Below are 9,454 nucleotides of genomic sequence, written 5' to 3' on the forward strand. Positions count from 1 at the left end.
TTTTCTATTGTGACTTACTTATTGAATATATAAAATGGGAATTAGCTTCTGTGTCCAGGGTCAGATCTATTTTGGAAGGACACATTTGTCAGAGAGCATCTCTGCTGCTTGACAGTCTGTGGGTTGGACTACTAGCAAAATGAAATATATGGAATACTTCAGTCCAGTGTCCAGCCCTCTACTGAAAAGGGAGAGAGGGAAAAACATCAGTTGCACAATAGGAAAGTAGAAAAGTGAGTGTGAAAGATGGAGATCTGTAGGCATTCAGCAGATGGGGAAGTATTTTAAGCAGTTTCCTGAAATCACTAGGGAGTTAAAGAAGAGAAGGATGGTTGGATGTGTGGATGGGTGAATGGAAAGTATATGTGCCAGCACTTTTTTTTTTTTTTTTTTTTTTTTTTTAATGAATTTGACCATTTTTAAGCCTCTTTGTGTCTTTCCAGAGAAAATAGATAGCATGAAAAATCTTTGAATTACTGCATCTGCATGATAAAGTTTAGTCAGCAAAACAATAATAAGCATGATACAACAGTGAGAAGTGGTATCTCTCAGGGGTCCATATTGGTACTAGTTTTATTTAATATCATTATTAATGAAATAAAAAGCATTGAGTAAACCATCAGTGAGTTTGTGGATGACACCAAGCTGAATGGTACAGTTGATACACTAGAGGGAAGGGATGACATCCAGAGGGACCTGGACAGGCTTGAGAGGTGGTGGGCCCCTGTGAACCTCGTAAAGTTCAAGAAGGTCAAGTGCAAAGTGTTCACAGAATCACAGAATTTCTAGGTTGGAAGAGACCTCAAGATCATCGAGTCCAACCTCTGACCTAACACTAACCATATCCCTAAACTCTACATTTAAATGTCTTTTAAAGACTTCCTGGGATGGTGACTCCACCACTTCCCTAGGCAGCCTATTCCAATGTCTAACAACCCTTTTGGTAAATAAGTTCTTCCTAAGATTCAACCTAAAGTGTTGTACTTGACGCTCAGAAAGCTGATTGTGTCTTGGGCTACACAAAAAGAAGTGTGGCCAGCTCACTGAGGTGATTCTTTCTCTCTGCTCTGCTCTTGTTAGAACTCACCTTGAGTACTGCATTTAGCTCCAGGGCCCACAGTACAAGAGAGACAAGGATTTGCTAGAGTTGGTCCAGAGGAGGGCCGTGAAAATTATCTGAGGGCTGGAACACCTTTCACGTGAAGACAGTGAGGTTTTTTAGCCTAGACAGAAGGTTCCAGGAAGAACTTATTGTGGCCTTTAAGCCACACTTAAAGGGGCTTATAAGAAATATGGATAGAGATTTTTACCAGTGTCTGTAGTGATAGGACAAGAAGAAATGGTTTTAAACTAAGAGGGTAGATTTAGATAAGATGTGAGGAAGAAAGTAGTTACTATGAGGATGATGAGACACTGGAACAGGTTGCCCAGAGAAGTTGTGGATGTCCATCCCTGGAATTGTTCAAGATCAGGTTGTACAGGGCTTTGGGAAACTAGGAGTGAGAGATGTCTTTACCCACAGCAGGGAGGTGGGAAGCAGATTATTTTTAAGGGTCCCTTCCAGCCTAAACCATTCTATGATTCTGTGAAACACAAAATAGCTAGCAGCTCAGGAAACTATAGGAGATATAGGTCCACAACAATGTATGCCTATGACTGGCTGGAAGCAGATTAGAAGGAGGCTGACACGGAAGAAAGGAAGAATGTGTTGTTTGTTATTGCCTTTTCAAGTTTCTCCTTGAAATTCAAGTTCTGAAAGCATATAAGAAAAAAAAAATAAAAAAAGGAACTAATAATCAAATAAGTACTGATGTGATACTAATGAACACAATCAACTTGTTATCAAAGATGATTCACTTCCACAGGTGAATGGTCAGGGCTATATATGTCCAGAGAAGCTGTTCAATCTTGACTCTTTCCTGAAGATCACAATAAAATATGAGAGGAATGCTTTGGGAAAGGGTACAGTGAATCCAAAGGCTTCTTTTTGGTTTTGGAACACAGATGGATGAAGTTCTCTGTACACAGACTTGTCCAAAGATGTGATGCTAGTTGATAAAGTCTGATGTAATTGACTGATATTTTGTTAGGCATTGACATATCCAGATGCTTGGGCCATTATAGTCTCTGCTTAGTAGAAGTGAGGAGTTCATGTAAGTGCATATCATGCTTGTGGAAACCAAAGGACTGAATTTTGACATGCTGGTTACCCACTTGTGAAGCATCCTGCTGTTATTTATGTGAGTGTCCTAGATGCCTGCGTTGACCAGTATGAAGGTGAAATTCTGAGATTTGTTATGTCTGAAAGATGTGGATGTTCCCTGCTGTGATTTCTCAGACCATATGTATTGACTGGCTAATGAAGCTTATCAGGGAGTGTTAGGAAGAGCTGGGTCCTCCAATCAGTGTTTTAGGCAGTGTACTGCTGAGTGCTAGAAGGACTACATTTGAGATATGCTAATAAGTCTCTTAAAATCTTCCCTGAAGACAGAGAGCTTGGCTTTGGGGACACTATAAAGACTGTTCAGGCAGAGCAGACAATGCCAGCTTGGCCTACTAGAAACAGAGTGAAAAATAGTGGAAAAGAACAAAAATAGTCATTGAGAACATTAAACAACTATTTAAGCTGTAAGGGAAATAATTTTATTTTTCAGAGATTTTTTCTTTTTCTTTTCTGCTTTTCAAGTCTGGACCTATCTGAGTTTGGCAACATAATGGCAGACTTCTGTCCTTCAGTTATCTCACCTGAAACATATAGCTCTTACCTAACTGTTCCTAAAAGAATGTTAGGATTTTATTTTTTTTCTTTCCTCCAAAACTCTCCAAGGCTCTCCAGTTTTTTATTATCATTTTAGAGCTCCAGACCACTAAAGTGCTGAGGTTTTCCACCCAAGTGTTTCTCATCATGCACATCTTTCCATTGGCCCTTGAAATCCCTTAGTAATCTCTCTCAGCTATTTAGATCTTTTTCAATGACACTGTGAAATCACCTTTCTATTTCAGGCTCTCTAATTTTCTCTAGACTGCCACAGACATTTCTGTAGTTCCCTAATCCCTTCCAACATATACACATTGTAATAATAAAGCTCACCTGTGCCAGCAAGCCTGACAAACCTGTAAAAATCATGCTGTATTTCCTTTTTTATTTTTTATTTTTTTTTTAGTGAACTCACTCACCTGAGGGCTTTTCTAAGCTGCCTCATTTTTAAATATAACTTTGACAGCACTTGGGAGACTGAAGTGCTAGGGACAGCAACTTGCACACTCTTAGAATGTACTTATTATTAAAAATTTTGTCCATTCAGAAAATACATTCCTATCTTTAAGTATGTAATAAATCTATAAAATTTAATTGGATTAAACGTGTTCTTAGAAGCAGACACATTTTATTTTTTTTTTCTTTTAAAATGTTCGAGAGTCTGATTATTTATTCAACATTAGCTTCATTTATTGATTCAAAAAGAACCAAATGTTGAGATGTCACTCAAGCTGCAAACAAAATTATGTCACAATGAACAAATCAAAATAGTAAAAAGGCCATCATATTCCTAAGATTATTAATAAAACAAAAACAAACAAACAAAAAAACATATTATACCTCTTATAAAAATTCCAAATTCCAAATTTCCAAATTCAGATTTATATTTTTTTTTCCTGAAAGCAACATTTTATGGATGTCTGAATCTATATAATGAGATAAATATCCAGATTTAAGCAAGTGTTATGAATCTTCAACTTTACTTTAATCAAAGCACAGATTAAACGTCCTCAGAGCAATTTTTAAAATCTTTGCAGTCTGCAGATCAAAACTGATGTTATTTGTAAGTGCAGAGAAGCTGCCTTAACTTGTCTTTTGAGTAGCAAAAATCACTTGAGTAGCTGCACATTTGATTACTCTATACAACTGTTCTGATCACAGTGGGTTGCTTGGTCACTCACTTTAAATTAATATCATCAGTACACAAATTAGGTCATAAGAATCAAGTAATTGCAGTCCCAAACCTGGAGACAGAAGTTAACAACCACCTTTCAGTTTAGCTTTCTTTCTTCCAGTAGTGCAAATTTAACTGGATCATATTCATTTCATTTTCAAGTGACACGAACACTTGGTGCTGTTTTCAATGTTAAAGGAGCAAATAATGATGTATGAAAAAGGATTTGGTCTGATTCTGTTGCAGGTTGAGACAACTCTGAGCTACTTGGCAACACAAAATACATTCTACAACTGTTTTAGCTAAGAAGAACAGAATTTGTGAAGCAGACAGTTCTATTAGCGTGGCAAGAAGCTCACACAGGAGTTCGGGGATACTCTATGTTTGAAAGTATTTTAAAATGGGTACCTTGAATACCTTATACCTGACTAATCCTTTCTGACAACCTCTTATAGACAGAAAAAATACCAAGAGTCTTTGTGAATTTAGGACTAGGAAATGCAAGGGATCTGCATTTCATGTTCCTTAGCAATCAAACAAAACCCACCACATTATTTTAATTCAGTTGTACTTTGAGTCAGGGAAAAACAGAGAAAAATAAAGAAAAATGAAGCAAAGAAAAAATAAACAAAAGCAAACAAACAAACATACAAAAAAAAAAAAAAAACCTAACATACAGTTAGTATACTGGGAAATGCCTTTTTTTCAAAATCTTATGTTGTTATTTCTGTTAGAAATATTCAATACCTTAACTTGGCCTGAAAAGTTTATCATATTAATAGTATGAATCCATCACTATAGTAGCATCTGTTTTCACAATCTGAAGTTTTTATTCTCAGTTTACCTTTGAATTATGCAAGTAATGCAAACAACCTGTTTTACAGAGAGAAACACATTATTAAAACATTCAAAATATGTTACTTATTTCCAAAATAGGCTATCTCCTCCTTCCTGCTTTTTTTTTTTTGCCTTTTTTTTTTTTTTTTTTTTTTTTCCCTTTTGGAATAAGTACTGTAAATTCCCCTTTCCTTGTACAGGACAACCAGATCTATGTCTCTTATCTGTCTTGAGGGAAAAATGTCTTCTGTTGAAGTAATTTCTCATAAAATAAAAAAGGAGAAATGCAAGGGCATGCAAGTACAGACTTGACTGAATTGGTGTGATTTGTGGTCTGAAGACTCCACCGATACAACAGTGTGACAGAAGTCTACATGAAAACAATACTGTCTAACCTGCCTCCATGAGAAGGAAGAAGAGTAAAGAAAGCCATAGAGGAAGAAATAATAAGAGGAAGAAATATAATGTAAAGCAGATCTCTTGATCTATTAGATAGATGTTTGAAATAGTTTTCAGAAGAGAAGAATATTTTTCAGTAGTGGAACTCAAAAGATTATGCTTAGGAATGTGTTTTAAAACTTCTGGAATTCTGTGTGTTTCATGGCTATAGGGTAAAAATCAGTAAAAAGCACTTTCTTAAATTTCTAATCCATAAATTGCACAACTATGGAGCTAACTTGGGATTCTGGGAAGGATGTGGAATATCTGTTATCAACTAGTTCTGTCCCATTAAAGAGGCAGGTTCCCTCTGCATTTTATTTTTTATGGAGCTCTGAAGCCACTGGTTGTTCAATTTTTTTACAGGGAAACTGTAAGGAACTGAAAATGTGTTTAAAGAATCATGACCAATTCAAGGGTTGGGGGATCCAGTGAACCAGTGCTCCATCTGTAGACTGAAAGAACTGAAGTCCATGAGTCCATCCTTGCTGAAAGCAGCATCTGGTGGATCAGCTTGTGAACTAAGTCACCATCAAGGCAGAAGACTTTAGTTCACAACTTCATGATACCCAGGGACTCAAAGGCTAGGTGTTAATATGGTTAAAAATTCAAAAAAGAGAACTCACATCTGCTGAATATAATCCAAAGAAGTCAAGTTATTAATGAATAAATTTTAAAATATATGAAAAAATGGTGGAGAGTAAGGTATAAGAAATAGGAGAATGTTAGAAGCAAAAAGGGTAACAGAAACACATATAGTACTATAATATAGTTACATATGGTAACTTCTTCAGTGTTGGTAAAAATGTTAGTAAAATAAGATAAAAACTAGTTTAGTAAATGAATTAAAATGGTATGACCAAAAAAATCATCATGAAAACTTCAAATAGGCTATTTAAAAGCTGTATTATCATAAATATTATTAACTACTCATTCATGTGTACAATAGTTATGAGGAGTCTAAAAGACAAAACTATTCTAGCAAAGCAGAAGCAACAGATCCATATATGGACACATGCAGCCAGTAGTTTTTTGTACTTCTACACTTCTTCCTCCCCCCCCCCCCTTTTTTTTTTTTAATACTGATTTTTAAAGCAACATTTATAATGTGTGTTGGGGTGAAGTGTTCATAACCAAGTGTTTGGATGTGTTTCTTTCCTTCCTTCCTTCCTTCCTTCCTTCCTTCCTTCCTTCCTTCCTTCCTTCCTTCCTTCCTTCCTTCCTTCCTTCCTTCCTTCCTTCCTTCCTTCCTTCCTTCCTTCCTTCCTTCCTTCCTTCCTTCCTTCTTGGTGTTATATTTCTATACAAACTATCTTTTAGAGTTTTTAAAGACCTTGAACATTAATTGAGGTAGAAGAACACAAGTGTTCTGTAGACATTCGTTGTCTATATATAAAATCTGGAGGATCTCTTTATACAAACATTCGAGGGGAAAAAAAAAACACAGTGTTAAATCTTAAGTATTCCAAAAAGTATATTAAAAAAAAAAAAATAGGTGCCTGTTTTTTTTTTCAAATCCACAGTTGAATATCTCTGGCTGAAAAATACAAAAAATACTACACTGTATGTGGCAGTCAAATTCTATTTTACTTTTTTACAGATTAACCAGTATTGACATTGCATTTCTAAATGAGAACTCAGGGAAATGTTTGTTTGTTGGGGAAAGCTTACATGTAGAGATGACTAATGGATAATAGCTTTGATAAGATCTTCATGATCTTTTAACTTTCCTCTTGATTTCTTAGAACTGACTATAGGACTGCTAAAATGGGGAAAGGAATTGATGGGTTCCACCACTTCAGTGCACTGAGTACAATTTGTCAACGTGAAGGAGGAAATTATCTGTTTCTGATAGTAACCAATCTGTGCAGCACTATTCATATGCACTTTGTGTTATTAATGTCAGTGTGATTTGAAACCTATTAGTTCTGTGCATTAAAAAAAAAAAAAAAAAAAAAAAAAAAGTTATTCTCCATACACACATTCTGATTGGTATTAAGCACATTTTGTGTGCTCTGCTAAAAACTCTGACAATGTCGTTTTTAGAGGCTGTTATTTTGCTGTGAAAGAATTAAGATTTTAGGCAGCTCTTTGTATATTAGGGACTATTTTAAAAATGTTTACGTTTAATGTTCAGTAAGAAGTTGAATGACATTTTACAAACAGAGGGATGAACATTTTGTAAGGCTTTCCTGTGTTAATTATAGCCCATACCTTGTCACTCTCATCCGCAACTGAGACTAATTGTCTGCCTTACAAAGAGACATGCTTATTGATTTTGCAAAGGCTGGAACAGACTAAGCTGTACTCTCGTTCCATTGATATAAAAAGCATTGCCTGTATTGATTGCTTACCCCACAGAGCAATGGCAAATTGCTATTGTGGAAACATAATGATGTTGAACATTTGTTGCACAGATGATAGGGTAATGTTTAAATGCAGTATGTCCTGTTCTTTGTAGATTTACTAATAACCTCCTTAATCATTCCTGTTCAAAATACCATGAATCCTGGAGCAGACGCTAACCTAATAATACAACATCATTTATAGAGCATAGCATTTCATAATTTCAGAATGAATTAAATCAGCTATTTTTTCATCATCAACTAGACTGGATGCCAATTTTGCTTAACATTTTGCAAGGCCTGAATAAGAATGAAATAAATTAGCTAGGGCAAGATTCTTTCAGCTCTTTTTAAATGTAGTACTTCACCTGGTGCCTAGTCCCACTGAATTCAGAAGACTTATCTGCAGAATTATATACCACTCACTGCGAATAAGACAGACTGAATTTGGTTCCATTTAAGAAAAAGTTTCACAATATTTTTGGCCTTATTTATCTGATGTTGGAAATGTGGTCTGATTAAATGAGGTCTGAACACATATATAAATGGTGTGAATTTTGCCTAGCCAGGGGTTCTTTTTTAATAACGGAATTCTGCAAATTCATTTCTACTGAATATGCAGTAAAGACTTACCCATTTTCTAATTTTGTTACAAATCAGTCTTGAGAAATTCATTTAAATATATGTTGGCAATTCCTTTGCCAAAGGTAAAGAACTCCTTATATAGCATCTCCAGACAATATAAAATCCTGACAGAACAAAGCAATTGTATAAATGTTCCTTCTTGTTTGCTTTTTTTACACAAACAAACTTAAAGTTGTTCTTGAATTGCATTTTCTCCCCTTCTCTTGTGGGACAATGTGTTGAACTTCATAGTATATCTGCTGGTTCCCACTTACATATTTTTCTTCAAATATCTTTCTTAAAGGTATTTCCATATTATCGTTTCTTAAGGATAATATGGAAATTCATAGAATACCCCTGAATCTCCAGAATTCACTATGCTTCTTTGGTGAATTTTGCAATCCACTTACAGTCTTCAAAATAGAGAGATCTAAAAAGAAAACAAATATAGTTGTTTACTGACACTGAACTGCTTCCTTTCTTCTGATCAACTATGATTTTAGTACTCATCTGGTAAAAAGTACAGCCCCCTCTGAGGCAGTAAGGTATTTGGGAAAGTAGACATTGGAAATAGATTGACAGAAATAGCAACATTTCCTGTTTAGAGCAGTGCCAAATATTAATCCATTCTACTTTTTTTTTTTTTTTTTCCTGTCATAAACTTCTATATATCATGTAAAATGTGAAGTAAATTTAAAGCCATTTCCAAGTTATTCATAGAAATTTTGAGCATCTGTGGTGTTAAATATTGGAACATAAAGCAAAGAAACTCTGTTCCATGGACCAGACAGCATGGAAAAGATAGATTCTTCACTTAAATGCAGAGGGATTAGGAAAAAGCTAGATACTGTGGAAGATGGATTGTACTGTTAGGCAGAGGGACATGAATTTAAATAAGAAAAGGAGGATCAAAAACCAGAAGAGAAAGAGACAAACAGGATGTGACAAAGAATGAGAAATCATTGATCAGAGAATGATGAAAAGGAAAGACATGTTCCACTACTGTTTGATTTTGAGCTAGCTGTACAGAATGATTGGTTCATGTGAGAGCCCTTAAAGATGATGACCCTACACAAGATAAAACAAAGGGGCTTATAAAAAAGATGAAGAACAACTTTTTGCTAGGGCAGATGATGACAGAGCAAGGGGTAATGCTTTTAAACTAAAAGATTTAGAGTAGATGTTAGGAGGAAATTCTTCACTCAGAGGGTGGTGAGGCACCAGAACGGGTTGCCCAGGGACCCTTCGGATGCCCAATCACTGGAGGTGTTCAAGGTG

At 35.4% G+C, this 9,454-nt stretch overlaps 1 long non-coding RNA gene across 1 annotated transcript in view; it reads right to left on the reverse strand.

The window, feature by feature from the left end:
• Positions 1-6,530: 6,530 nt before the first annotated feature.
• The window catches only part of LOC311429901, a 29,137-nt gene continuing 26,213 nt past the window's right edge, over positions 6,531-9,454 (reverse strand). The window contains exons 3-4 of the long non-coding RNA XR_014688458.1: positions 8,587-8,606; positions 6,531-6,617 (exon numbers count right to left, since the gene is read on the reverse strand). This is a non-coding gene — a long non-coding RNA (uncharacterized lncRNA). The remainder of the gene's footprint in view (positions 6,618-8,586; positions 8,607-9,454) is intronic.

This window comes from Aythya ferina (genome assembly GCF_964211825.1).
Source record: "Aythya ferina genome assembly, chromosome: 1".
Classification (NCBI taxonomy): domain Eukaryota; kingdom Metazoa; phylum Chordata; class Aves; order Anseriformes; family Anatidae; genus Aythya; species Aythya ferina.